Source organism: Aythya fuligula, chromosome 5, assembly GCF_009819795.1.
Source record: "Aythya fuligula isolate bAytFul2 chromosome 5, bAytFul2.pri, whole genome shotgun sequence".
Lineage (NCBI taxonomy): Eukaryota > Metazoa > Chordata > Aves > Anseriformes > Anatidae > Aythya > Aythya fuligula.
In genome coordinates this window covers 50,904,527-50,929,332 of record NC_045563.1, presented here as the reverse complement: position 1 = coordinate 50,929,332, position 24,806 = coordinate 50,904,527, and the positions used below count along the sequence as shown (strand labels likewise).

Here is a 24,806-nt window from a genome sequence, read left to right as displayed (position 1 = left end):
GCTCTGAGCTCCATAGATAAAAGACGCTTATAGCAGCAGGAACTATTATTATTGTTATATCATTATAATACATGTTAGCTTAGCTCTGTGACATTAATCTTCATTTATCAAGAGACTTATAACTCATTCCTGGCCACCTCTCTTGTGCATTACAATTTTCTCTCTGTGCTGAAGATATATGTCACGTTGGTATAAACCCATGATTTTTGTATCTATATTTACTATGTATTTCAATGATACATGCGAGAATAGGTATTTTTTAAAGTTGCTGAAAATAAATTATGTCCATTGACTATAGTAATTCTACTCTTGACTGATGTTATATTTTTACCTTTTTTTTTTTTTTTCTTAAAGTATTGCAATTAACTACTAAACTTATTTTCTTGTTTTTAAGCGTGTCTCAGATAAAGTGTTGTGTCACATATGGTATTATTGCACTTACTGAAGTATCAGTAGGAAAATCATAATGTGGACCTGCTTTGGCAACTGCATTATTAGATAACAAACATTAGTACAAAAAAGTACATTGTATGTTACTCACCTTGTAAAGTGAAACTTATTTAGTGCTCACGGTGTCTAATATATTAGTATTTTATAAGTACAGGATTTGCTGCACAGCATTTGCTTACATGGCTATATCTCTCTGCTAGTAGCCAAACATTACATAACACCAAGAGGGTTTGGAAGGAAGAAAAGCTGTGTAAAGCAGTATTAACACTAAGAGATGTAGTGTCAATTGTTGTTCTTAGGATACATATTGGAGATCATCCTTAACGGCTGGTAACATAGATCTCTAAGTCATGTGTATATCACTAAGTTTTAACAATACCTGCAGTACCTGCAAATTATTTTCACTTTGTTCTGCTCACATTTGTTCTGAATGTCTTATTGACCTTTTTTTTTTTTTTTTTTTTTTCTTCTAATGTCCTCCTATGGTTTGCAGAGTTGCTTGATATATCTTGAGAAAGGTGGAGAGTCTCATTTTGATCTTGTACTATTGTTTCACAGGCTTACTTTACTGATGTAAATGAATGAGAATATAGAAAAATTATTTCTATAATTTCATAACTGGAATTGGTGAGTTTCTTTACAAATGTTGTATATGAGTAGTTTGGCATGGTTGGCTTCATGCAGTCTTTTATCAGCACTTGATTCTGAATGAGTATTTTTAGTTGGCTGGCAACAGTAAGAATCCTGCTCATTGCTGGCTTGTACATACCATGTACATGGCTTGCTTTTTTTTTCCTCTCCTCCCCACCCATATTCAACAACAACAACAACAAAAGAGGAAGCTAGCAAGGAATTTGATTGATTTTAAAGCAAACGATATAAAAGACCACTTATCAAGCTTAGCAGGCTTCTAAAAGTATTTTGTGGTGTGTTTCATGTGATAAAATGGCACTATTGAGAATTATAAAGCAAAGTCCCTTTCATTCAATAAAAATGAAATGATGACTTTTAGTTAAACATTGTCCATTAAGGAAAAGCCAATTTGCTGCTACTGTAGCATCTCTTGATGCACACTGATTTTATTATTTCTTCACAGGGATGTGTTTTGTTGAGACATTATCAAGGATGAAATTTAGAGGCAGTAGCCTATGTTTGGAATAAAGTTGCCAACTTCCCCAAGTTGCAAAAGATACTGAACCTAAGCTCAAATGTTACTGGATTTTTATTTTGCTAAAGAAGGCTTGAAAAGTCATTCCATTCTAATTGAAAAGAAAGAATTATTGGAAATATGAAGGGAGGAAAGAGAGGAGAATATAAATGGAAGAGAGAATGCAGTGTATTCAAAGTTATTTCATAGAAAGGACAGAGAAAAGATCAAATGAGAAACTAAAGCCTGTCAGATCTCTACATCTGTTAATGTTAGTGAATTACCATCTGGTGGTATACATGTAGATGGACAACTCATATGCAGGACAGATCTTCATATGATGAAACAGATTCAAAATAATGATTAAAATTGCAGTATAGCAAACTGCTAGCTTTATCTTGCTGTTGGCACGGGAATTTATACAAAGAGCTGGTAGTTATTAATATGGTAATCAAAATCATGAATCACATACATGTAATGAGAAGTTTCATTTGAAATGCAAGTTTGCATTGAAATGAATCTTGACATTGAAAAGAGTGAAAGGAGTAACCAGCAATCACCACGTTTGTTTGAGAATATTAGTTAATGAGAGACATGGCACAATTCTGAGCACGTGGTATAGTCTTGGGTGATTTTAATGTGACTTGTTATCAGTAAAATGGTATCCAGGCTTGGCCTTGACATTAAATTCTTTGCTACCTCAGAAGGAAGTCCCTGCTTTAGAATTATAGAAAAGCAGCAAAGAAGTAAAATCTTGCAGAGAGTTCTTCTTCCATGTAGAAAGCGTTTTCCTTTCCACCTATGTAACATGCTGTCTGTGTCTTTCTCCTCTTAATGCTGTTGACTATGCCAGATAGAACTTAAATTCTTCTTCCTGCCTGTGGATTCCTTTGGCTACTTGTGTGTGTGTGTGTGAATGAGAGAAAGAGAGAAATTCTATACTATGTTCTCATTAAATACATCTTTATATGTATGCCTCTTCTCTGAATTCCTGATTGCTATGACAGGCCATTTTGGAGGCCCACAGGAAATGGAAAATAAGACAAACTTCAACAAAGCTGTGTAAGCTCTCATTTTCTTAAATTGTTTATTTGAACAGCAGAAAGCATTGTAACTCTCAAGTTAAAAACATTAAAGTTAATACTGATTTAATCAAATTATTGGGTTATTGAGAAAGCATCAGGTTGCTTTAGCTCACAGAAACATGGCTATACTGTACTTTAAAGAATGCTTCTGTCCACAAACATGAATAAGTTTCTGATCTTCTCTAGCAGGGTGTTTTACCCTGATCCTGAAAAATGTTGACCAGCCACAAAATCCATTGATTTTATAGGGTTTTGATCATTTAATTTCATGTCAAGAATAAGTTTATTTGGTGGTGAAATGGCCTTTCTATGTTGTATGCACATCTAAATCAGTCAAGATAAAAATGGGTAACTAACTTCCTATGGAGTATAGAAGTTTCCTTATGAAGCATTTTTGTCCAGTGTGACTTGTGAGGAAAAGGTAAGTATGTGGGAGTAAGAGACTACTACTTCCTTTGAGTGGCAGAGTACTTTGGTTTCCAGATTAAAGACATAAGAAAACAGTATCGGCCACCCACAAAATATAGATACCATAATATAGTTATTATTCCTAGATTACAAATTACAGGAAATAGTTGGATTGTGATGTAGACGAAGTAGATTTGTAGTTTCCAAATTTTGAGTACCAAGTGACTCATATATATTAAAAAAAAAAAAAAAAAATCTGATTTCAGTAAAAATTGCTTTTGGTAATTCCCAGATAATTCTTCAGTGTATGGAAGTACTACGTATTTTAGAACATTTATTTTACCTTTGATTTATTTTTGATTCTATTATATAATAAGGGATGTAGCAGATTTTTCACTTTTTATAGTTAAGGAAACCTGAAGAAGACTCATTTAGAAATGCATAAGAATTCTTGTAGTTCTGGTCAATAGTAGCAGATTGTGTCAGTTCACTAGTTTTTGTTCGTGTGTGTATTGTTGTGTTGACATGCCCTTCCCCACCCCTGCCCCCCCCCATTTTTTTCTGCATCCTTCTTTTTTTTTTTTTTTTTTTTTTTTTTTTCCCAGTGGTGAGCAACAGTCACACAGATGTGTTTGGTATATTTCTGTCATTTGAAAAATTAGTCTAACTCCTGTGAAGACTTCTTTATATTTTTAATGTAGGTCATAATTCTAAGTTTGGAAAGAAATTAAGCTATTTAATACTTAGCTGGAGTCTTTGTGAATTATTTAGAAGTCTTCATATATAGTCTGATTGAAATTTTAATGTTCAAAAATTATAAATTTATGGATGTTTCTTATTTTCTGTTTTAGATATTGTAGAAGTACTACTGTGACACCAGTTGTATGTGGTAGGATTTGTCAGAATCTCTTTTCATAATGTTCATTGCTCTCTGTCTCGCCCTGTCCCAAGATTCTGCTTTTACACTGTAGCTGATAATGTGGATGATTTTAGGAGAAGATGCTTGGTATAACATACTTCATTCTCTACTAGTGATATTTTCTATATAGGGTTCAAGGGAGCAGAAAATTATTATTAAAAATGGTTGAGGTAGTTCTCTGAAGGTAGGAAGGGAGCAATTATATTTAATGTCATAATTTCTGTTGTCACTTCTCCAAATTTCACAGAACTATAAAATACTGCTGACATTTGTATGGTATCATATAATGTATCTAACAACTGGCCTTCATCTTCTCTTATAGTAAGACATGAATTAAGTACATTTACAGTTGGCAGCAATCCATTTCAGTGCTAGGATGTAGCACTATAATTATGTGCTTTTCTCCAGCCCTTTTGCTTCCGCCTTTTAAAGAGCATGATAACATTCTCACAATTTAAAAGCTATTATACAGAAGGAAATTGTAATCCTTTGTCTTCTGACAACAGAAGGGACTTATTGACCATCTAAATAGCCTATATGTTTTGTCCAAATAAGCATCTGAGTTTTCATAATGTCTTTTGTTAGTTTCATTGAAAGTGAAGAGCAGAATGCAAAATATGGAAACTCACATCTATTAGAATTACTATTAAATTATGTTTTAGAGTAAGAACAAACATTCATCTTTGTTCTTCTTTCTCTACAGTTTTACTGTAGTACTTCAGGACCAAAAAAAATAAGGAATAAAGGAAGAGTACATCAGTGCTGTAGTTTTTACATTGTTTTTCTTGTACATCTAGTGTTGCACCTTTGTGTTGGTTTTGGCTCAAATCATGAAGTGCATTTACGTATTTACACTATACCAACTTAAATTAATGTGCAAAAATACAGTACAAGATTCATCAAATATGATCCAATTATTATAAATTTGGATTACATTATGTCTGATGAAAATGTTTGTCACTGGAGGCTCTGTAGGAAATAAAGCTATGGAGAGACTGGTATAATCTGTGTAGATGAAATAAGAAAAGGTCTGGTGGAAACAGTGTTAGATTTTCTGGATCAGTCTGTATGATTTGGATGACTTCAGCTCTACGTGAAGAGCATGCAAGCAAGATTACTGTACTTTTTTTATACCCTTGTTTTTTTCCTCTTGATTCCATGAGCTGCTGATAATTCTACTCTCTTCTATTTTACCTTTGTCTGCAGTTTTACCTTTCATGTCTTGCATGGTTTGAGGCTACGTAATTTGTCACAGTTCTTTCCTCTAACATAGTAGGTTTCAGTAAATTCTTAACTAACATTATACACCTGTGTTGTGTTAAAGCTAGCATTGGGTCACAGAAAACTGACTCCTATGGAAAGACTTGGAAGGAAATGATGGAGGAGGATTTTTTTTTTTTTTTTTTTTTTTTTTTTTTTTTTTTGCCAAAGCATGTAGAGGCTGATCCACTACTTCAACCTGAAGTAGTCTTTATCCCATTCAGTCAATTCAGTTACTGTTGAGCTAGGAGGTCTAAAATTTTCTTTTAAGTCATCTTAAGATCATTCCTGGGAGCTTTCAGCAATGATTCTTCTTCATTGGACTTTAAATTACTCATTAGAGCAAGAAGAAATGGTGAGCTTTTTATCCCAAATACTAACCTAATTTATAACTGTAAAATTCCACAAGCATTTTAGCTTCTTGAAGAGTCACAGGGAGGCAACATAGTCACAAAGTTAGATTATAGTAAAAATGAATTAATAAATCCATAAACAGAGGTTTTCAGTATCTTGTGGCTAGGATGAAACAAAAGAGACATAATATTTTCTCCTCTTATTGGCACATGTAATTCACCAAGAGCTCCTCTTCCCTCTGCTTATCATTTATTAATCAAACCTTGGGGCTATGGTACAAGACTGCCTCATACATCTTAAGGCCCTTTTTAGTTCCAGATACTGGTCTATTCTACTGTTCTGTTCTATTTCTACAATCATTCCTCTCTCAGACACCTATATCTTTTCCTTCTCTACGACTTAGGATGCTCTGGGTTGTTTCATGTAATTGGGAAAGAGAGGGCAACCATGTCAGTGCAGAACTACCCATGGGGAATCTTTGCATTTCTCTTGCTGCTCTTTTGAGCTCAATGACAGAGCAGACAGTTGTTTTTACTTGGCATCTAGAGTGCCAGGAATAATGATGTTACATTGCCAGCTTACAATTTGGAAGTGCCAAACAGGTGCCATTGAACTATTTACAACACTCCTGAGTGTCATCAGATTCTTTTGATCTTGCAAAGCTGTGGATCAGTGTATTTAGGTATTTAAGCTCAAGTTTTTTCAAAGTGAAGTGTAACTTTAAATAAATAAATAAATAAATAAATAAATAAAATAATAGAATAAGTTAATATTTCCGTTCTTATGTCTTCTTCACTTCTGATGAAGTGTCTCTGCTGCAAATAGTGAAAGAGCTTCTGTTCTTCAGCAGCTAACAGTGAACATTGCAGACCTGTTTTGCTGGTGTAATGCAAAGTTTTACATTTAAAGTCATTTTGTCTGTAGGCATATAAACACTATAACAATAAGCTTATGAGGATAAGCTTATTGCTGTGAAAGGGTTTTGGTATCCATTCAGTTTAAAGTTTGATTTAATTAATGAACAGTGAAATATAGGTTACTAAAATCCTTTAACATTGTGATACCTATTCATTTACAATGAAGATCAAAAAAAGTGAGTTCTTGCCAACAAATCATCACAGATTCAATTTTTGTCAAGGAGCAACATTCTGCTGTATTGTTGGCATAAATATATCTGTTGACAGTTTTTGATTTCTTCCTGTTGTTGTTCTTCATCACCAGGTACATTTGTTCTGGATATACTTAATGCATTATCATGTTTCCATTAATGTTTCTTTTCTTTGAGACTGAATGTCTAAAAACCGAAGGAAAAGTAAGTAGATCTTTAAGAATCTTTGAAGCTTTTCTTTTGTATGGTATGCTGTATTAATGTTGCTCTACAGGGAAATAATTGAAGAAGTTTAATATAATTCTGTGGTTCAGAAAGGAAACATGACAGCCTTACATTACTACTAATTGAATTTAATGAGCTTCTTAGCATCATGCGAATGAAATAGAAGCTATTCAATTTAGATGATTCGCATTATAATTAAATAATTTCACATTTGCCTCAGGGGCAAGTTTAATCTTAATAAGACCTTTTTACAGAAAGGTGATGTTGTGTATCTTTGCATCTATTATGGATGTATGCTTCTGAAATACTTATATTAGTCAAAGTTTTATCTTGAAATAGATAAACATGGCAGCATTTTCTCTAGAAATGTTTTTGTAGTGATTCATTTTCTGTTTTAGGAATGGTGAAAAGGTATTTTCTTCAGAACGCCATTATGTCCACAATTTTAGCGGAGTGATACCAGGCAATTTCCCTGTCTAACTCTGAATGATATTTTGACTTTAGCACAGTTGCAAAAGAGAAGAAACTTAAATTTGTATTGTTAAAGATTACTGCACACTTGTGAGACTTTACTGTATTAGCTGATTGAAATGAAGTTGGGCTTTCACTGCTATTTTATTATGCTCCCTTTGATCAGATTAAAATCCTTAATAAAGCTTTGAACCAAATTCACATATTTACCTAACAGAGTTAAGAATTGCCCAGATGTTATGTCATCAATATACGTGATTGGTTAGTTGAACTAACACTGATGAAATGCCTATGCTGGTTCTTAAGTCTTCCACTTTACAAAATGGATATAATCAGTTTATTTTCTTGCAGTATACTTTTCTTCATTTTCAGTGTATTTAGTACCTAACAGCAATTAGTTGACTGACTTCCTTTTGTGATCTCAGTTGTGAATCAAAGGATTTCTTTTTGTACAAGATAACTGCTAATTTAGGTGCCTAGAACCTAGTGTATCTCAGTTCAGCACAACAAGGAGTTGTTTATCCTCCTTCCCACAGGTTCAAGTTTTCCTTAATTTCTTTGAAATTCAGTTTGAAATGGAAGTGCTTATCAAGCCTGCAAAAGAGGCCAGAGATGACTCAAGGCTGGAGGCATCATCCTGTAAAACTGAGAAGTCGTTTACCTTTAACAATAGTCTCTCAAAGTGGGTGGTGGTGAGAAAAAGCTTGTAGTACAGCTACTTATACCATTTCTGCTCTGTGAATAAAGAGAAGACAAGTCTCCAGGGCTGTCAATCCTGCATGAAATTCAGATATTTTTACAATTATTATTTTAGCTCTGTGAGTCATTCAGTGATACATAAGGTTACATGCAATAAATAGATAATAGGTTAGATCTAGCCAAAGTACTTAAGTGTGGTACTGGAGATGCACTTGTTATGCTTTTTTATCTCTGTGTCATTTTGTAGTGATATTTCTAGGTATACAAAATCAGTGATTCAAGCTTAGGTGGTAATACTTTAAATTCTGCTCCTTATTTTCCTATTAAAACAACAACAAGAACAAAGATATGGTAGGAATATGTTCTTGTCATTTCATACACACAAAATCAAGAGCCATTTCTCAATCTCTTGATTCAGTTTCACTAGCCATGTCTGATCTGATACCTCAGAAGAAGCCCTGCAAAAGAACCCACAATGCTATATGGAAGCTTGAGAGATTATCAAGACTTAAAAACCTCCATAATTCCAGTAGCAGTTTGTTTGCTGCACAGACAGGAATGTTGATTATTCTTGATTTCATCTTAATGAACACAGATGTATTGAGCCATGCAGTTATTCAGCAATTAGATATCTAGCCATAATATTTGACTCAGTGATATCATCAGCATTGATGCTTAGAATTGAAAATGCTAAACACAGATGAAAGTACTCCGTAGTATACGGAAAAGTATTTCTTGGCCTTTTTTCCTTTTTTTTTTTTTCCTTTTTTTTTTCCTCCCCCCAATGCAATATGAAAGAATAAAATATATATTTAATATGGCTCTTTCATTATTTAGATTTAGATTATTCAGATGATTTAACTTGCCTTTCATAATTTTAAAAATTATTTATTTTCTTGTGTATATGTCTTTATATTAGAAAATTGTACCTCTCCAAACTTTTTCAGATGCAAACCATGTTACAACTTTAGGAGTCTTCCTTATCTTTTATAGAAGTTACCAATATGTTTCTCCACTTCATATACATGGATATATAATACCTACACGTGAATTAAACACCTGAGCTTACAGAAAGAAGAGCTTCATTAAATTTACTCAGAAGGACAAGTGTTGATATGTACTTCGATAGGTACTTTCATCTATAATATCACATGCACAAACAGGTATTCATGAATAGAGACGAACTCTAAAAATCACCATTCTGCGAAGTTACAGATATTTTATATCTGATTTCCTCCACAAAGTTAGGAAATTAAACTGAATGTAGGAACATGACTGCATCACTCCATTGTTATTTTTTTCTTTGAAGCACAATGAGGAGATCAAGCATTTTTAGAAGAATCTTAACATATATTTACCATGCTTAGTATTTCTCTACCGTATTAAAAATAATAATAATAATCCAATATTTTTCCTAGTGTCTTTTTTAATTGTTTCTTATCATTTTTCAAAGTTTTAATAATGGACCTAGGACAACTAGTTGTTAATTGAAAGTTAGACATGACATACCTTGTGCTACTGTCTGTGGACAGGCATCTGTATCAAAAAAAGACTCATCAGGAAAAGTAATTTTTGAACATGGAATTGGTTTGATTTCCAGTTTACCTTGTAGAGAAGTCTTGATAATGGCAGGATTATTTGTAGATGTATGGTCATTTCTTACATTGTTCTGAGAGCAAGAGGATTTCGAGTTAACATTGTAAAAATACATCAAAAGAACAAACATATTACTGCTACAGAAGAAGAATCATTATTTGTATCTGAATGTTACCTATCAGGGAAAGGTGTCTGGTTCTAATATCATGTCATATGTATGTAATTTAGACAGTGAGTAGAAGGATGTAGTAGGAATAGTAGGAGTGTTTCAGGCAGTACTAGGGAAATGGAACAAATCAATGGTGAAGTTAACAGGTGTTCGTAAACGTCTCTTTCTTTTTGAAGGTCTCTGTAGAGTTTTTCCTCTTTCCTAAAACCAAATTTATAATAAGAACAGGAAGAAAAATGTAGTTTAGAGGTGCCTTCCTTTTTTTTTTTTTTTTAACATATTTTTTAATATTTTATTTTAATACATTTTTAAAAAAATAAACTCTTATTTTTTCCTTCTTTTTGTTTCTTTACTCCCCAGTTCCCCCAGCAGTTTTTACAGATTTTTTTTTCTCCCCTTTCAGAAGAAAATGAACATACCATTATATTTTGATCTTTGATATAACTTATATTTATTCATCTGTAATCAAACAAATATATGCCTGAGCTAATAGATTATATAAAGGTACTGAACTTTTTTCCCCTCCCTCTATTTCAAATATATTTAGATAATTTTGGTTTTGCCATTTTCAAAAACAAATCAAAGCCAGGATGATGATGATGATGATGATGATGATGATGATGATTAGAATAGAATGTTCTTGTTTTCCAGATGAATCTGCTTAGGTTCATATAAAGGTTCATAGGACAGGCTGAAATAAGAGGACAGAATAATCTCCTTTCTTAGCATCCATGTGTAATGTTCCCTGTATGGGTTTCCAGTATGCACAGCCCAGCCACTTCACCATTGAATATCCCCAACACCTACACTCCTGATTAATGGACTGTATGCAGACTAACAATGTAGAGTTTAAAAGTTTTATCCACTACGAGATTGTCTTGTTTTCACTGCAGTGAGCTGTCTCCACAGCATGTATTTTCCAATGGTGTAATATTATAAAGACTGTATCATTGCATTGTTGAGTATTTTAACTATTAAACAAAAGTTAGAACTGTTGTTATTTTCTTTTGGAGTTGATATATTTTAATGCATTTGATAAAATTTCTAATTCTTTCAAAGTGTAGTTTAAGGCTACTTTAAATTTATTTAAATGTAAAATAAAAATGTCATCTTTGTCTTTTATTCCATCTAATCTTTGGATCCACTTGTCATATACTTCCTCCCCTTTTTGCTTTGTATCTATCTTCAACAGTGATTTATTCTTTTGTTTTTCTTCTTATGCAATGTGTGTGTTTAGAAGTGTTGCATACAACTCACATGTTGGCAGTTATATACTACTCATGGGACCTTACAATATTGCAAGGATAAATTGAGACCATAAGTCCACTGTGGATTTGCTGACTTGATCTGAATTTAATTAAGATGTGAAGAGGAGTGTTATTAATTATTACAAAAAGTGATAGAGCTATTTTCTGAAGAGAGAAGTGCGTTCATATCAGCTGTGATCAGAAAAGCAAAGAAATCGTGTTCAAAAGTGATGTGCCATCCTTCCTTTGAGGCCAGCTGGCCATGTATGTGGCTGAAGGTGGATGATTGTGTAAGACAGGCAGTGAAAAGAGGTGATAGGGTGATGATTTTCATCATATGTTGGTCTTTTTATCTCTCCATCCACTTAGTTGCAGAGACAGAACTTCACTGAGCTTGTCAACAAAGCCATTATTCCACTCATTGGTCAATATGTGTTCATTTTCTGCTGAGTGCTTTGTGGATCAATGCAATGCATGCTGATCTTTTTCTCAGGTTCATTTTTGCAGGGGCAGTTATGTCTAATCCTCAGTTCGTCTGCATCATGAAAACATCATGATTAGAAGGTGACAAATTGTTGAAATAGTAATTCACCTCTGTGGAAACTCAAGGACAAAGGCTTGATAAAATCTTTTATCTTTTGTATACGAAGCCGCTGTAGTCCTTATTATGGTTGTTATAGTTTGTGTGCTTTTTTTGCTTTACCTTTATGTGTCTGGTAACTTCATTTTTTGGGTTATTTTTACTTTTTTTAAAGGAGTTCAGATTTTTGTTTTGACCCTCTTAGGAGGGATTCTGTTCATAGCTGAATCTGGGAAAAGGAGGAGAAGAAGATGGAAGGGAAAGTAATCCAGTACGTTCTAAGGAAGAATAAATAAATAAATAAACAAAAAGCTTTCTTCTTCTGTTTAACCTATTCTGTAGTCTACAAGGATACTGAAATAAATACTGATTAAAAACAAAGAATTGGCTTTTCAACCAGAAGTGTTCAATGTTACTTTATGATGTCTTCTGTGCTTTCTCTACCTAATCTTCTCTACCTTATTATTATTAATAATTATTATACTAATAATACTAATAAATATACTAATAATTATACTTCTCTACCTTATTATTATTAATCTACCTAATCTTCTCTACTTTATCTATATCAGTGAGAAGTATCTGGAAGTTGAAATGAGTCTCTGGAGGGTGGGAAATGGAGATGTTTGAAAAATGTGCTTTGATATGCCACTCTGAACTGCATATTACAAAATATGGAGAGCCACATGGCACCTTGCTGTGTAATGTAGCCTGTGAAGGGCTTGTATAGAAGATAAGATGTACTGGCTTGATCCAGTTAGGGATCATTTATGGATCAAATGTTTTTGAGAAAACTGATTTTTAGACTGCTTGATGTATGCTTTTTCTAGTACACATGGATTGATTTGTAGGAAATACAAAGACATGTCTGTAAACCTGCAAATGAAAATAAGGACAAGATATTTCAGTAAAAGTTTAGGTTACAGGCTTTCAGTTGTTTGTATGCTTATTGATTTGCTTGCTTGTTTTGTTTTTAGTTCCAGTCATATCTTAGTAGCAATGATAACATGATTCCTTCCTCAAAAATAAGAACCTGTCTTATATTCAGGAATTGCAGAACATGTTTCCACATATCTTTAATCCTGAACATATACTGCTTTAATAGAGAGGTAATACAATCCTTTTTATTCCATCATCCTACTAAGATACTCAAATACTGTTTCCAAGGCATTGGTAAAATATAATGGCAATTACTGTAACCTCAGGATAATCTGGTTGTAGGGTATTACTTGCCTGAATATCATTTATCTTTATCTGTATATTTATGACATGAAGAATTATCTTTCTTTGATTAGCTGTGGACTAAAATTTTAGATGTTTGTGAATTCTGAGTGTATGAGAATATATCACGTGACTTAGATTGTTGCATTGATAATTAATATATAATAATGGTATATAAATATATAATAATATATAAACATTTAATAATGATATGATAATGGATATATAATGAAACAAAGTTTATTTTTAAAGCCACTTAAGTATAAAATCTTTCAGGCTTAGCCACTTCTTATTTTTTAATGCATTCTGAATAAAACCAAATATTGCCCTGTCCAGATAAATGAAATCATTTGAATTTATAAATCTCAGTGTGGAAAATAGTTTCCATTTCTGTGTGTGTAAATAGTAACTATGATATGTCTTTTTACTGTGTCCAGAAGTTTCATCTCTTTTGCCTCTTAAAATTGAATAGCAGCTGTCACAGAGTACATGAGGACAACTTAGGGCCAGATATAAATCTGTATGAAACCCAGTAATGACTCATATCTTCAGTTATTTTGATGTAAGCACAAGTGTGTACATTCATATTTCAGAATGTGTCATATTTTGATTTAGTTTTAGTGAGCAAAAAATGACTTAAAATAGCATTAGTCTATACATTGCAATTTCATGCAAACAGTATATGTAAAACATCCTTTAAAAGCTTTTACAACCAGTAAGCTCTGCTGCAGTGCCCTGCTTCCCAGTCTATTGCAAAGCCAATGCATCTCAAGCTGTTTCTGTTACATTTAGAAGCTGAAGGGACAGATCTGAACATGATGTGAGATTTCCTCTGAGGAAACCTTTTGTGCCTCGAAGAGGGCACTCTGAATCAGCTGGCGGTGCTCCTTCCCATTTGTTTGGACCATGTGGCTTCCACAGCAAGGATGAGGGGGAAGCTCTCCTGCTGCAGTCATCTTTTGGAAGCAAATGCATCCCTGGCTGTGATGGATAGCCCCATAACTAAAAACAGCAATTTCCACTCTTCCTTGTAACATCTTTACACCTGTGTAGGGCAGGTTTAAAATGTTCTTACTCTGATTTGGGTTCAGTGTACACTTATGTTCATTTCTGCACAGGTGTCGATGATTCCACCAAATGCCAGACACTGGAGAATGAATTAAAAAAGTGTGGTTCGTGGCAGCAAAAGTTAACTACCACTGCAGTGTCATTGCTTTTTATTTTTTTAGGGATGGAGTAGTAGCTCTAGACTTTACATAGGAGGGAAACAAATACCACTGAGAATGGAAAACTACTCCCCACCACCTCCAAAAACATAAAAATAAAAATCAGGTAGTTTAAGGCAATGGCAGAATAAAAGGAACATCACTGAAAAACTGCCTAAGGTTTGGTCTCTATCCTATGCCATGTATAATAACTGTTTTATCAACTTGTCTTAGTTTTACATGGCTGGAAACTCTTATCTCTAAAAGCTATGTAGCGGTTCATATGTGCAAGGCATTTCTTCATGTGAGTGCATGAAAGTCATGATTAAGAAAGAAAAAACTAAAACATTTCAAAAATTCTTAATTCAGTGCTGAGTGAACTCACATCACAGAATCACAGAATTTCTAGGTTGGAAGAGACCTCAAGATCATCGAGTCCAACCTGTGACCTAACGCTAACAGTCCCCACTAAACCATACCCCTAAACTCTACATCTAAACGTCTTTTAAAGACTTCCAGGGATGGTGACTCCACCACTTCCCTAGGCAGCCTGTTCCAATGTCTAACAACCCTTTCGGTAAAGAAGTTCTTCCTAACATCCAACCTAAACTTCAATGGTGCATTGAATTCACTTCAATTAAATTCACTTCAATGAATATACTAGAAGTCCTTGTCAGAATTACAGTATAGGAAATAAATTTTAATCTCTATCCCCCCCGGGTATAACTAAAAGAGATATTTGTGCACATTTTATGCCATGTTCTGTAACTGTGACTATTTGAAATATAAGCCCAATCCAGTCGCCATACTCTGACCTGTTCTGTATAGTAGTCTAACTCTTTTCAGGATAGAGTCAGTATGAAACAAGGAAGCTGCCCAGCACAAAGTGATGAAAAATCATGTTATTTAGAAAATTCTGGATAACTACATGAATTTGCAGAACACTATCTATTTCACAGGTACACAAATTTGTAATGATATGCATGATGAAAGAATAACCAAATGATTAGTTCTCAGTCAACGCTCATCAGGGTCCAATAATATATTAGGTTTTATATATATATATATATATATATATATATAGCCTCTCTATATATAATCTATATAAATTTATATAGATTTATAGATATTATATAAATTTATATAATTTTATATAGATTATATAGAGAGAGGCTATATATATATAAGATTATTTTTTCTAACTTGTCTGTGAAAATGTGTAACATGAAATAATTAGACCTTGTTATTTTTGTGAGGGATGAGCAGGACTGTGAAAATAAGGTATCTGGTTTCATTTAAATAAAAAATGGAGATGGATGAGACCATTTTTCCTTACTCAATCATTTCTTTACTCAGTCTTTGCTGTAGAAACGGTGGAAAGATGATCTCATCAGACTGAGACATAGCATTTATAAAGCAGGAAATAGAATGTAATGGCACATCTTGTCAAACTACCAGAAAGCAGAGCTAAATCAGAATTAGAAATTAAAGGGTCAAAAAATTAATTTAAAGTTTTGAGACACCAACAGGCTGTTGAAATACAGTAGAGGTACAGTAGGCGTTGTAACAAGAAAATATTATGCTTCTGATGGATGAAAGGCCAATCTTTTTTTTTTTTTTTTCAGTGACTATTATAGGAACATGATCAGGAAATAGTATTCTGTGAGAGAGTAGGAGAAACAAACAAACTAAATTCTCACTTTAATAGCACTTCCTCAAAACATTATAGATACCTTTGAAACCTGGCTTCAGGGAATTTGCTCTAAAGAGCTCAACATTCAATTATCTTTTCTCTGTGTAAACCAAAAAATGTGTTTCTTTTGAAAATTAATATGGCATCTCAGTGGTGGCAGGTTAATGTTTGATCTTGAGTAGTGGTAGTTTTAGTGTTTGATCTTGAGGCTGAAGGCATTTGTGAAGGAATTGTGAAGCAACAGAAGAAAGAGACAAACTCAGAATGACCATATGTTTCTTACCAAAAATGTTTCTTTTCTGATAATTGAAAATGGAAAGAAAGGCGACAATGCCCTTTCTTTTCAAAGCAAAACAATTTCTTTCTTATTTTCTATGAAGTGGCACATGATTCCTGTCAGGCTCACAGAAATTGAGCTTAAGTAATTATCTACTACTGTTCTGTATCTTAGAGTAGTTTCTAATATTGCATGTAATTTGTATTTCAATCTTTGAAGTAAGATGTTAGTATCTATTAAATGTGAATGTTTGAGTGTATATCTTATGCTGTATTTCATTCTTTTTTGTTTGTTTGTTCGTTTGTTTGTTTGTAGCATGCATAGATGTGGCCAGGCAAGCCGGATATATAATGATATAGATGCTTTTTAGTAGATGTTTAGTAGATTTATGGGCATAGAATATAAGTAATTTTGCTTAAGATACTGGATTATTTAGATATAGGGTCCTGGTTCCCTGGCAAATGGGAAAGTCTGTAGGAAAGACTTACCTTCGTTAGAGGAGTATCAGCTTGGAGAAACATGTGAACTAGTTGGACATACACAAGTCCAGCAGGAGGCCAGTCATTAGTTATGTACCCTACAGGCCAATTCTGGGTCCAATACCATCTAACATCATCATCAATAATCTGGATTATCAGACAGAATGCACCCTCAACAGGTGTGCAGGTGAGAAATTGGAGGAATGATTGATAGACTGGATGATTGTACTGCCATTCAGGGAGATCTGAACTGACTGGAGAAGTGGTCTGACAGGAATCTTGTAAAATTTAACAGCTGGAAATGCAAAATCACAAACCTTGTGTTGAATAAACCTAGGCAGCAGTACAGGCTGGGGACCAGGTTGGAATGCAGTTTTGCTGAAGAGGATCTGAGAGTCCCAATGGATGCCAAATGGAATATGCCAGCATGTTGTGAACGTGAACATGAGCCCTATGACAAGGCCAACAACATCCTAGTCTGCATCAAGGAGAGCTAGGAGTACTTAGGCTGGTGAAGGGAAGTTTCAAAGGCAATCTTATCAATATATATAAATACCTGAATGGGGTGAGGAAGAAAGAGCCAGACTATACTCTACGGTATCCTCTGGAAAGACAAAAGGCAATAGGCATAAATAGAAATACAGAAAATTAAATTTAAAAATGAGAAGAAAAAAATTTTATTGCTATGGTTGTCAAATGCTAGCACAGGTTGCTAAGAGAGGCTGTGGAGTCTCCATCCTTTAAAATACTTAAAACATGACAGAACATGGTCCTTGGCAACCTGCTGTAATTGAAATTGTGAAGCAGTGGAGTTTGGACTAGAAGATTTTCAGAGGACCTTTAGAGATTCTTATGAGTCAATAATTCCCAAATATGGAATGAAAACTGATTAGTAATTAACCATATATCTAATTGTATTTATACTGCAGGTGGTTCCTCAGTTGCAATTATATAATAATACTTGTTTGACTGTCAGAAGATTACTGTTGATACTACTTTTATTATGAAAGTATCAGTGTCAAATTGTTGCAAACAGTTGACTATGGTATACAAGTAAAAAGATGAAGTAAATTATACATTGAATTACTACTGCCATTTTACAATTAGAAAACAGAGGCTGAACAATAAAATCCATCTGCACAATGCTTTTCTATATATAATGCCCATTTACCACCTTTGGTGATCCAGTTTAAACATATGTCTGAATTAGGAAAAGAATCTCAGTATTCAAAGTCACAGTCTAATCTGTAACCATTGCACTATCTTTTGTCCGAATTTTGCTAGAAAGCGGAGTAAGAATTGAACAATAGTTGATAGTTACCACTATATACAATACAAGGGTGAATGTGAATTTTTTGCTGTTGTTGAAAAACTTCAGCTAACCTTCAAAAATGATTGTACTGATAAAGCTGGATTAACTGATAAAGCTGGTTTATTACATGCTAAATTATTTTGTGATAAATTTTATTTATATTAAAGAAGACAGGATAGATTAAGAAAGTTTTTAATTGAAGCAATACTTTAGTACGTTTAATACCAAATGGCAAATATTTCTGTAATTAGGGAATTATACGCTATTTTTTGTGTAAAGAATCTGTTCTGTAGAAGGGAATCTCATCCCATTTCTGTACAGCTGCCAAAGGTAGTTCATAACATCCTTGTGAAAGATAAAATAATGATGGCAAATAAAATATTTGAAGTTCATTTAAAATTTATTAAAGCATTTTTGCAAGATGAAACATACCTCCTGTTTTCCTTTGGCAGACCAACTCTCATAATTTTAGTGCTAACATTTGGCCAAATTCTGATCTTCACGCAGCCCAGGAGTAAATTTTATCTCTAGGGTTCTTCTATGGCTTTTCTAAAACTTTATCAACAAGATTATTCCAAAAACTTATTTTCTAAAACTTTATCAACAAACTTCCAAGGTTTTTGAATGATCTTGTTAATAAAGAACAAAACCATAATCTTTGTAGCTTTTCTGTATATACTAGTAAGTTAAACTGTGACTGTGGATATGTTTGATGAATTTTTGTATCATTTTTCTATTTTTGTCCCCTGATTATTCTCATTTCTTATGGAAGGTGAATAATGTATCAGTGGTGTAGGCATATGGATAAAGTTTTTTTCCCTCACTTTAAATAATAGATCTTCTTATCTTTTTACATTTATGTTCCCTTCGCAATTTATTTTTTCTTTAATATTGAATATAATTATATGTTTATATTCTACACATTTGATGAAGAATGTATTTATTTTTAATATCAGTGCCCAAGTGGTATGAAAACCATTTTCTGATGGTATGAAACCATTATATCACTCCAGTTTTAAATATTTAATTGCTTTTCTAGATCCTGAGGCTATTTTTATTCTCTACATAGAAAGGAGTCAGCAGAGGCAAGAACCTAGTAATTTTATTTGAGATGATTAATAAATCCAGTGGATCACACTAAGTTAATAAAAGCAGGTCATAATCTATGCCTAGGATACTAAATCACCATTGAGAAAACATGACTTGTGTCAAAATGTACTGTATATTATCTAGACACATCATTTTCAGAAGGATTATATATAACCAATGAAATATGATGTACAGAGGTTAGTGATGTGTGCTGTTGTAATTCTGAAATTTCAAAGGGAAACTGCAATATTATAATATCTCAAATTTTTATTACTTATAAGGTAATTGTAAAGCTACCATATTGTTCTCTCTCGAGTTTTCCTTCAGACGTTTCATTCAAACAGAGAAGAAATGAGCCTCCTGGAATTCAAATCCAATCATCGTTTCATTGTTTTTTATGTAAAGATTTGGGTTTTCATATTAACTTATCAGATACCATACATCTGTGATCTGTTGGTTAACTAATTACCTTTTCATTTAGTACCAAATGCTTTTTTTTTTTTTTTTTTACTTCAAAAGGAAAATTACATTGTCAGGTAGAAATATTTGGACAAATGCAAAAATTAACATAGCTTTACATTGTATATGCCTTCCTTAGATTTTTGTTGTTCTGCAGTGCAAAGTAGTTTCAGATGAATAAAATATTTAAGTAGCCATTAACAGTTCTCACATATCTATAAAACCACATTGGAAGCAGACTGATGAAAAGATTTGTCCTTCAGGCAGATAAAAGGGAGGGTGGTAGGAAAAAATATCCAACATATCAATGTATACAGCTCAGAAATTGATAAATATTTTTTCTGAGGTCTGGAACCGGTGCTACAGTAGGTAGTACTACTGTAGGTAGTACTACAGTAGGTAGTACTACTGTAGGTAGTACTACAGTAGGTAGTACTACCTAAAGTAGGTAGTAGTGTACTCTAGCCTGCCCATGCTGTGGTGAACAAGTACTTCATTATATTATTTTTGATGAAGTTGGAAGAAAAGAATAATTCTAGTTGAACAAATTTAACCTCTAGTTAAAACAAAATTAATTCTCTTTCTCTATGTTTATAAATCATATATTTCAGATGGTCTGCCTAAGAAATATTAAGAACCAATACTTCAATGGTGTTTCTATTTCATTATTAAGTCATGATATTCTTACATATGTATACTATAAACAATGTGATAAAATCTGGTGCTGTATCAGCATGAGACACAATGCACCATAAAATGTTATTTTTTTCCCCCTAACACACACAGGTTGCCAGAAAAAAGGAATGTGCAATGGAGATTATTAATATGGAAATATCCTAAGATACGGCATGCCATTTGAGAAACTAAATGAAATACATTTTGGCATGGAAGATAATTAATTGTACCATGAATTACTGAGGACAGGTAAACTGAAAAATCACTTTCCTTCCTTTTTACATTCATTAATGTTGCATGTCTGCTTAAGTCTGCTGTTACCTTTTTTCCAAACTTCATTCTTGGCTGCTTCATCTGTACCTCTTTATATAAACACATATGACTGTATTAACAAACAAACAAATATTTAAAAGGGTGATTGGTGATCAGTTTCTTGTACACATCTCAAACTGACTGGTAAATTGATAACTGTAGGCTCTCCATTAGTAGCAGAAGTAAATTACAGGGAAGAAGGTTTTTTTGGTATCTATGTCAATCTTGCAGTCACCTTTGTTTGTGGTTAAAGCATATGCTAGGTCTGCCTATCAGTTCAACAATATTGAAGAAATTATTTGGAAAACTTTCATGAGATCTTCTTTCTGACTTTCGCATCTTCATAAAGCAATTAAATGAAACCAAGGATGGATGCTGTTTAACTCTTAGCTAGAAAGGGAAAAGCTTTAGTGACATAGAATGAATTTTAAAATGTTACAGCTTCCTTTCTTGTTATTATCTTGATATCAGAAATATATTCCTAAACATAGTATATGAGGATTGTAGTAGCGCAGTCGTCTCTGTAACAGAAAGGGCATGACAGCAAAGTTTCTGAATGTATTCTGATAATTATGTGAACTAGCTGAATAATAGCAAACAACATTATACATAGCCAAATTTTGTAATAGATTGTAATCTATCTGCAATAGATTTTATAATCTATTTAGTAAAGAGTTATTTAATAAAACATCTAGAAAACAAGTACTGAGTAATATTCAGAAAAATGTGTATGCAGTTCAGGAGATGGGGGGCAGCAAGTATGTTGATGTTAGTACAATCTTGCATTTTGTATTTGTACAGGGGGATACTGAGTCATGGGAGAAATTTAGGATATAAAAGATCTTTCAGTACTGTGGGTCTGATGTTTCACTTCTTTGTATCTCTGTACAAGTCCTAATTGTGAAAATTGTATTGTGATTGATACCAGAATTGGAATAGGCATTTTACATTGCTTTCAAGTAATTAAATGGATTTTGAAACCTTGTGGTAGTGAAGAATCAGTCCTAATGATGTTTTTCCTTGTATTAGAGGAAGTTTCTGAGCTTTTACCTACATTGTTAGTTTGCTATTAAGTGAGGAAACAAAATGGGTTGTGAGTTTCATGACCATACAGGTTTCCACAAAAGCTTTCCAGGTAAAAAACAGGCAAAAATAGAAATATTAATACTATAAATTTTTATTTTTTTTCAATTACCCCCACCCCCTGCCAAAGGAAAATTTGTTTTCAGTTTTCAGAGAAAATCATTGCTTTCTTATAAAGATTTTTTTTTCTTTTTGTTATTTTTAAAATATATAGGAAATCATTTTACTGAAGAAAAGCTTTTTTAATAAGCCTTATAGTAAAATATTAATCTGTTCTCTACTAACAGTACTAGAAATTAATGGACAGTGGTGAATGTTGTATTTTGGAGACTGCTAGAGACATTTTAACAGTTTTTGGTGTGTTGATGCAGTACTACCAGAGACTTTCAGAGATAGTGATGAGCTAAAATTAAATAAATTCACATTGGTTAGTATTAACTTGTTGAATACATGATATTAAAAGAATGATAGAAATTCTAAATGAATTTCTAAATCTGGTAAGTATGAAAATGTGATGGATAAAGAATTGACTGGTTTGATATTTGGTCCTTCTTTCTCTGAAAAGGAGAATTAGAATAGTTAGAATTAATTATTAGAATAAAAATTAGATATAGAATAAAAGAGTCACGACTGACTCTCTAATGTAGATATTTATTCTATTAGCATCACTTGTGTCAGGGATCTCTGTTCAATCTGATTCCAGATCCTTGACATATATTACTTGAAATTGATAACTCTTTTTTTTCCTCTCTGTTTTTTCTTTTTATCTTTTTTAAGTTCCTACCTGCCTTCCTCCCAGTTTCATTTTTCCAACTCTCTAAAATTATATGATATCATAACTTAGATGTTCATAAACGAGTATCTCCCATATGATGGAACAGAGGGTGAGGGTTACTGAAATAAAGTAAACAATGAGGCTCTGCAGTGGCTTATGAGACAGAAGTATAGACTCTGAAGATGAATTAATGAGCTAAGTGCAGGGGAGGATTGAGGATCAAAGGTTCACTGTCAAGTGTATTATCACGGGAGCATCACACAAAATGCTATATAGCAAAATAATTAGTTGCAAGGCTGGAAAGGTCTTTAAAAATATTATATTTTACTGCCTTGATTCACAAATTTGCCCGAATATGTGTGATTTTATAAAAATTAAGCACTCTTAAATTATTGATACCAGCAAGTCTCTGTATTTTATATGTTAGTGTGTTTAACTGCATGTTAGAACTCTACATTTAATTGAAATAAACTAGGAATAAATATAAAAGTAAATGGTACATAATTTTCAGTGAAAACTAGAAGTATGTGAAGAATTGTTCAAGCTGTATATGAGAACCCCCTGAGCAAGACTGACATAAGGTTGGTGATATCCTGTAGGGAAATGTACAGTGCAGGGAGGTAATAATAATCCTTCCTAGAAAATAAAGGTCACAAGTAAGACCAAATGCCAAGGAATCATCAGGGGTATTTTTAGAGCCTATTGGGTCAGTAAAACCTCAGTAGGCTTGTGTATTTTTTTAACTGTAAAGCAGGATTCAGTTTGGATCAAGGGAAATGAGGACTTGCAAGTGAAGTAAATAAAGAACTTTTTCTTAGCTTCAGCCAGTGATTGCTTCTTCTGGGACAATATATTGGTTTAAGGAGGTTATGATGCTGATTCTCTGTTGGTTATGACTTTGAGCTATTGACCTGATTCCCAACACTTAATTTCTTGCAAATTCAAAGTCAGTGGAAGCTAGGACACTAAGGATTTCAGGAGTTCAGTTCCTATATTTTCATATATGGATAGAACTATAGATAAAATATATTTTTGGAAATATGTATCTTAAATGATTGTATGTGTAAGAATGTTCTGTGTTAAATGGTTACTTGAACTATGCAATAGCCAGAAGCTTGCCTTTTTCTTTTTAAATTATCCTTTTAATTTCATATAAAGAATTATGAAATGTCATTCATTTTTTTTCCCTTTATTTCTCTCTACATTTTTTAAAGGTAGTGGTGATCACTCTAGGTTCTGAATGATGGATATTCATATGGCAGAAGTTATTTTTATGCACATGTTATCTCTAAGTAGAACTGGCATACGCTTAGCTTTTAGGAATATGTTCAGAATGGAATGGAAATAAAGTCATGTTGATGCAACCAGATAAGTGTTAAGACATGTAGGCAGAAGAAGTACAGCAGAAGTTAGCACAACCATCAACTATTCTGTACATGAAGAAATACAGATTTTCAGTGACTATTTTTGCCAATCTAATACTCAGTGACCTATTACTTTGTTTACATGTCTACTGTAATTGATTTTAGAAATTTATGTATTAATTGATATTTAGCCCATGCATTTATATAGGGAAATATGAGAATATTCTGGTTCATGTTTGTGGTATGCAGAGAGTTCCAGAAAATAATTAAAATAAATAAATAAATAAAAATATATTGAAGAATGCATGTAATGATAATGCTGGCAAATTTGAATTTTCATACTCGCCTTTATTTGGAACATTGCTACTCCATTCTACCTGTCTGTTAAGCATCAACTTTTATTCTGCTTGAAAATATTTACCCCTACCTTACCAATTATAATTCACTACTTTTGAAAATATACCCTTTCTGGTAGCATGAAGTTGCTTCTTGAGAATTTTTTCTCCCAGACCAACCTTTATGATGGCAATGAGTTCTCCACAAATGTGTACAGAGCTGAATTCTTTAAATGATCTCTATATAGCTATTCCTTTCATGGTGCTTGTAATAATTTTCTTCCTGTGTGAAAACCACTGGTGTACTGAGATCAACACTCTGGTTCAATAGTCTCTTTGTGTTTGTCTGCCATATTGCTCTGTTCTTGTTTCCTTAGTATTTACCATTCAGTTAGCCTGTATTTGTAAAAGGCTAGCACGTTTTACATGCATCTCTCGTGGACATTCTGCACCATGGGAACAACTTGTTACCTTGGTTGTCATCAGAATTAGAGTCAGTATTATTTTTTATTGTTTCTGATTAAGGTTTTTTTGCTTTTAATTTTAATAGACACTGTGCAGACTGCCTTAGTTTGGGGAATTTGATGGTGCCATGATAGATAATCTTATTGATACTTCCCTTTCAAAACTGAATCTATCTATACAGTTTGTTGATATTTCAGTGTAACTCACCAATTCATTCAAACCAGGCTTTATGATTAATTTTAGTGAGATCCATCAAGTGATATTACTGAAATGTGCTGAGCAGGAATTACCTTGCTGCCTCCCACAGTTTTGGGTTAGCTATGACCTCCATGGGATCTTCAAAG

General features: G+C 33.1%; 1 protein-coding gene across 1 annotated transcript in view; it reads left to right on the top strand.

Moving 5' to 3' along the window:
• LRRC4C (leucine rich repeat containing 4C) overlaps positions 1–24,806 on the top strand; it is a 498,215-nt gene that overhangs the window by 262,294 nt on the left and 211,115 nt on the right. Inside the window, exon 3 of the mRNA XM_032188015.1 lies at positions 20,240–20,377. The gene's annotated coding sequence lies outside the window, so the exon portion shown is untranslated. The remainder of the gene's footprint in view (positions 1–20,239; positions 20,378–24,806) is intronic.